This window comes from Gnatocerus cornutus, unplaced genomic scaffold (genome assembly GCF_029298725.1).
Source record: "Gnatocerus cornutus isolate USDA-ARS CGAHR unplaced genomic scaffold, icGnaCorn1.1 Chromosome12, whole genome shotgun sequence".
NCBI classification, from domain to species: domain Eukaryota; kingdom Metazoa; phylum Arthropoda; class Insecta; order Coleoptera; family Tenebrionidae; genus Gnatocerus; species Gnatocerus cornutus.
The window spans coordinates 702179-708791 of record NW_028275360.1 but is presented as its reverse complement, the minus strand read 5'-3'; the positions used below and the strand labels follow the sequence as shown (position 1 = coordinate 708791).

Sequence of the window (6613 nt, the reverse complement as noted above, 5' to 3'; positions counted from 1 at the left end):
GAGAAAATGTTACATGTATATGTAAATCTACAATGAAATAAATAAATATCACAACATTAAGTTTTTTATTAAATTCTCAAAACAGTATAATTTATCGTATACAGTCTCATGAGGTCCATGGCATTGATTACATATACAACATGGATTTAGCTTAAATTTGAGCATGATTTACTCCCCCTTTCTGAACAGAGGGAGTATTATAAGATTAAAATTTATCCGTAGATAAAATTGGACTTGACAAGTTTGTTAAAGCAACAATAATAATAAAAATATCATTAATATTCTTCAATAATTTACATAGCAGTATAGCGTTCTACGTGTACACGGGCTCTAGCTATTTCTGCGGTGTTTTGTTAATTGTTGTTGCTTTTGTTAATTGTTTTTCTTTCTTTAAAAAAGGCGGACGAATAAGTTGAATGCCTTTTTTAGCACATTCATTGTCTATTAAGAATCCTTTGTCGACCATTACCGCATCACCTGCAGAAAATTTTGAAATTATATTTTCCTCATTGAATATGGCTTTGTCCGAAGCCCTACCACCATATGGTTTGCTTAAAAACGTTACAGTTCCAGACGGGGCTACACCTATTAAAAACTTTACAGTATGTTTACTTTTATGAAATGAATAAACATTCTAATCCTACATTTTAGGCACTTACATTTTTCAACTTCAATTTCCGTACAATCAAGAACAATTCTTGTATTTGGGAAGTTTTTAAAACAAAGTGGCATATTACACTGAATTTCTTCTATAGTAGGAAACCGGATGAAACTTTTCAATAAAAATGCTACATTTTTTATAACATGCTGAAAATAGCTTTGAGCTGACACCAAGCAAAATACCTAAAAATGTAAGTGATATATCTAACTTGAGGCGCATTAAAGAGAGCAACACAATTTTTTTCATAAAAAATTTTGACTTCATATGCAAATGTATTTATAATGTCAGACAAATGAAAGTCTTTAAACTTTTCATATGTCAAATTTCATCAAATTCTTTAGCTTCTGTATTTGAAAAATTGTTGGGATTTAAATGTCCCAAAGAAATTAACGCCTCTGCAGCGTCCAATTCAGTAGTATTAACACTAAAATGAAAATATAGGTAAGAAACAAAACTATTCGAATTTTTAACTACCTCTCAACAAGTGGTGTATCCTCTACGATTTGCACGACATTCCTACTCGCTTCTCTGCATTGAAAAAATAATAATAAAGCAGTTTCACTTAAAACCTATGCTTACATTGATTTGTGTCGATTTGCAATTCTTTGTTGTCTTTGCAAAGACTTTTCTTCGTTTACTTCTTTGTCATGCAAACCCGTTGGGAGACTTTGTGAAGGCACAACATTTGCTTTTAAAAACATCTTAGTAGATTATTAACTTATATTTATGTTAGCTTGTTTTATGCTTTAGGTAATGGGTCAATGCACTTTGAAGCTGGTCCATCTATTAAAGCCTCTACATCATCTCTTCTTGTCACAGGTACAAATTATTATTATAAATTATTATCGTGTAAATCGGCTCTGTATAGATTGTTGATTGAAAAATTTTGTTAACAGTTTTCAGGCATTTCTTACAAGATTTATTATATTGCCCCTTTTTTTTATCTTCAACAAAATCATAAAAATTATAATATAAATATTGTAGGAAATGGCCAAAGAGTCAATATTCTGCGAAAGATCGGCTGCCAAAAAGTGTCAGAGCTCACGCCACGGAAATTGAAGCTATACAATATTAGTAAAGATTATTTCAATCTGGCAAGATTATCTCAATCTGGCAAGAGATTTAGAAAGCCGAAATATGTCCAATTCGGAATACTTAAACGAAATAATTCATCTGACTGAAACAGGGGAAATTATGAAGGACAAAATTAATCCGACAACTTGGGAGTTTGTTCGGTCAATTGACACAGCAAGGGAAACAAAAAAGGGGCCGTCGGATTAATTTAAATAATAAATTATTATGACTGCTTTTATTGAAGCAAAGTCCTAAAAGATACAAGCTGTTGCAAAAGATATTTGCACTTCCTTCAAGAAAAACATTGAGGCAGCTGCTACGAAGGGTGCCTTTTTATCCCGGCATCAATAGACAAATTTTTCATAGCTTAGAAAAGCAAGTGGGCACGTTAGACGAGCAGAATCGTTATTGTATTTTGCTTTTTGACGAAATTTCATTGCAACCGTTATTGTCTTATGACAAATGTAAAGATGCAGTGGAAGGTTCCCAAGACAATGGCAGTGAAAAAGTTCTAAAACTGGCAGACCATGCTATGGTCTTCATGGTCAAAGGTTCAACAGGCCAGTGGAAGCATTCCCTTACATTCTTTTATACAGAGAACGCAATGAAGAGGCTGAGGTTGCCAAAAACTTGAAAATAATTTTTTCCGCGTTTATGATCTAGTAAAACATAATAACTTTGAATCTTAGGAATCACTAAAAAATGAATTAGAGAATCAGTTCGGAGAAAAAAGATCAATTGCTCAAATTCAAACAGAACTTTTGAGTATTAAACAAAATAAAGATGCGGTACGAGAATTTGCAAATAAAATCGTACAATTGACATCCGATCTGGACGATGCGTGCATCAAAGAACAAGGCGCAGATGCGTCTCAGTACGTCAAAAAGTTAAATAAACATTCAGCGTTAAAGGCCTTTGTGTATACACCGTCTGGTCTAAATGAGCCAATTAAACTAATTATCATAGCGTCGCGATTTCAAGAATTGCATGAAGCTATAGAGGCTGCAGTTGAGGAAGAAAAATCAACTAAACTGCAAGGTTCTCAAAAATCTAATAATTTTAAATTAAATCGATCCTCTTTCCATTCTAATCACAATTACAACAATTCAAATCAAAGGTCTCACAACAATCATTCTAATTATAATTCTGATAACACGAATCAAAGACCTTTCGCAAATTCAAATCGACAAAATAATTTCTTTCAAAATCCAAATAACAGTTTTTGTCAATATTGTAAAATAAGGGGTCATACCATAGATGTATGCCGAAAAAAAGAATATAATAATTCACGTTATAATAATTCAAATAACACCACAAAATTCTCAAAACAATCCGGGAAACGAGCCTGCTCCGAGTTCATCGGGCAACGGAACTCGGATACGCAATCTCAAAAACTCCCATTAAATGGTACCGCAGAAATTCATTCAAAAGTTTTCAACATCACAATAAAGTCACAACCAAATTTTGTAACTCTTCCGATAGATTTAGCTGCGTCTAAGACAGCAAATTTAATTCTAGATACCTGTTGTAATTAATTCCAGCCACCCTCATTCACATATGTTCAATTAGTCACATCTCATAACTCTCCCTTAAGTCGGAGTGGGGGTGCGACTATTCCGACTACGCATTTTTCTAAGATTTTAGATTTAGTTCTTAAGAAGTACTAATCCGGACACCAACCCGGAATGTATAGTTCAGCCAAGTTGGTCTGAGCCACCATAAAATCATAAAAATTAGACGGCAACCGCAACCGGACAGTTTGCGGTATTTTGTCATTTATGACGATTCATCTGGCCTGTTTAGGTATGCTGTTCTTATCGTAGGGTGCAAACTTGAGCAAATAAACCCTCCATTATGTGCACTTGAGAATCTTTTGAAGCTGTCCTGTTGCGGTGGCCCGCAAATTTTTATGCTTTTATGGTAGCTCAGACCAACTTGGCTGAACTATAAATATTAGCAACCAAAAAACCACAATTTAAGAAATCTCGCTTTTTCACTAATTAATACCCGGGTTAGCCATTTATACTACCTTACGTCGATTAAAGAAAAAATCTTGATCTTGAAAATGTTTGCTGTTTACTCGCATGTATGGTGATACTGCTTTTCCCATTTTCAAAGCATGCATCCACTTCAACCGTAGTATTCTATTATCGGGATTTGGAAATTTGTGAAACGATACATTATCTGAATAGTATTGTAATGGCACGATTTGAATTTAAAAGTACCGCCGCCGCCGGGCGGAAGTGACATCGCCACCCTCCCGCCTAGCGGAAGATACGGAAAGGGATGTTGACCAGTGGAGATCACTTCCGCCTAGTACTCCAAACAGAGCAGTCGTTTTTGTCGGAGTGGTGCCGCCATTGTTGATAAACAATTCTTTTGTAGTGACTTCGCGGTATCGCTTTTGTTCTTTCGTGCATTGTTTGTTTTGTTTTGTTCTTTAAGTTTTGTTTTGCATGCGTTAACATTTAGTGTTTTTTTTTTAAATTGTAAACGTTAGTGTAAGTGGGTAAAAAGGTTGCCGGTAAGCTAACGTTGAAAAGGTATGTAAAATGTTAATTTGTTCTTCGGTCGAGAAAGCTTTGATTGTTAGCAGGTTTCTGGGAGGTTTTTCGTGTTCAAATGTTAAGGGAAATGGGGTTGAAGCGTGGGTGGTACTCCCAGGAAACTTGTTACTTTGTGTTGTATTTGTATTAATGTGATTAAATACTTAATGTTGGGGGGGCGCATGTCGGTTTTCGAGGACTTTTCCAAATTTGCATGTTTCAGAATGGGCGTGGGAAAAAGCGCGCCAAATCTGGCGCGTCGCTTCGGTGACCGTTAGGATGGGTGGGGGTGCCATTTTGAGCGCGTCCTAAAACGTTGTTGTATTTTTCTTATTTTCAATATTTTCTGACAAGTCGTAATGTGTCGTACGATGCCGCGATTCAAAAATTCTTGTTCCCTTTTTTGTCGTTCAAGAAATGAAGAAAGAAGAAGAGGGCCCAAGTCGTCATGTATGTCTTGTCTGTTTCAGCCGATACCACGCGGGACTTTGATTTAGGTGATTTATCGTAATGATCCTCGGTCGATAATAGAGTATGATTGCTAAAACCGTCTTTTGTTTCCCGCGAGAGTGAGAATGTGGAGGGAATGAGTGTCATTGGTCGTTCGGTTTTCAGCGGCAAGTTCAAACGCTTTATCTTTTCGGGTGTCCGTATTCGCGATTTCATTTATCAGTGAGACATCTGGTGGCCAATCGGAGAACTGGCGCTAAATCATACCGCTCTCACATTTTTAATCTGTGACCGCTCTACATTTGCATTGTTGACGTCCGTATTTTGTTTCTAAAGTAATACAATAATTAGTGCAAACTGTTATTTTACAATGCCAAAATTGGATAAGACAAACTGTAGCGTGTACGGATGTCACACGTGTAGAAAATTCGACAAAAACAATGTTAGTTTTCATTATTTTCCACGACATGGAAGAAAGGTTAAAGTTCGTAACTGGTTTGGGAATGATGATGATGTGGATATACGAAAAGCATGGGAGAATGCATTATTAATGGGTAAACCGGCATCAAATTATATGAGGGTGTGTAGCAAACATTTCACTTCACACGATTATACGTTTGGTGAGTCAAATAGATTTTGTGGCAAGTTTATCAATTTCGTTGTTTTGTTTTAGTATCTTCAAAAAAACCCAAATTAAAAGCAAACGCAATTCCTTCTCAAAACTTGCCTCAACGAAATAGTCATTTAGCAGAGTCAAGCTCTCACACAAATGTTACAAAAATTAAAAGACGCGAGAGAGGTCAACGACGCCTGATGTTAAAACACCAAGACGCAAAAAAAACTGAGTTGCCCTTAAACTTTTGTGAGGATGAGGGTGAGACGATAGATGAATGTGAAAGAGGAGCAAGAAATCTTGATGATCTAGATGACGCAGAGCGTCTCACAGTTGAAGCTTTACTCAGTTTTAAACCATCCGGACCAGAAGATTGCAAATGCAAATTTGTGTGTAAAGAAGATAAAGAGGTTCAAGTTCAATCAGGAGATCTTTCATCATCTTTTTTTTCTACAATTAAAAATGAAAAAGACTTAAATGCCCTAAGTGGACTCTCTAATTTTAAGATATTAGAGGATATTTGTTTTTTAGTTATGAAATATTTTCCCACAATTAGGGTTCGAAAACTATGTATAGAGGATAGAGTGCTCCTTGTATTTATGAAAATGAAAATGGCCTTAAAATTTAATGTAATTGCTTTTTTTTTTCATATATCTGGAAGTAGTTGCAGACAAATATTTAATGAGTATGTGCAATATATAGCGAAAGTTTTGAGTCCTTGCATTGTATGGCCATCAATAGAGGAATGTAGGCAAAATATACCACAATGTTTTGCAAATTTCAGCACCGTTCGGGCAATAATAGATTGCATGGAAATCCCTGTACAAAAAGCAAAGTGTAGATGTTGCAGAATTAAAACATATTCTCATTATCGTGGTAGAACGACGCTGAAATTTATGACAAGTGTTTCTCCAGGGGGTCTATTGACCTTTAAGTCAAAGGCATATGGTGGAAGATCCTCTGACAAGTTGATCTTTGAACAGAGTGCAATCATCAATAAGTTTGAACCACATATCGATTCTGTAATGGTAGACAAAGGCTTTCTAATAGATCAGATTTGTACAGAAAATTTCATTACCTTACACAGGCCTCTCTTTCTTAGGAAGAAAAAACAGTTTTCTTCTTTAGAAGCGAAGAAGAATGTTGGAGTCGCAAAAGCTAGAGTTCATGTAGAAAGAGCAAACCAGAGAATTAGAATCTTTGAAATATTTAATTTTTCTCTACCATGGAGCATGGTGCCATGTATTGACTATATATTCACAATAGCTT

The 6613-nt window shown here is 35.5% G+C and overlaps 1 pseudogene; it reads right to left on the bottom strand.

Moving 5' to 3' along the window:
* Positions 1 to 205: 205 nt before the first annotated feature.
* Positions 206 to 3947, bottom strand: LOC148166832 (uncharacterized; annotated as a pseudogene).
* Positions 3948 to 6613: the final 2666 nt, after the last annotated feature.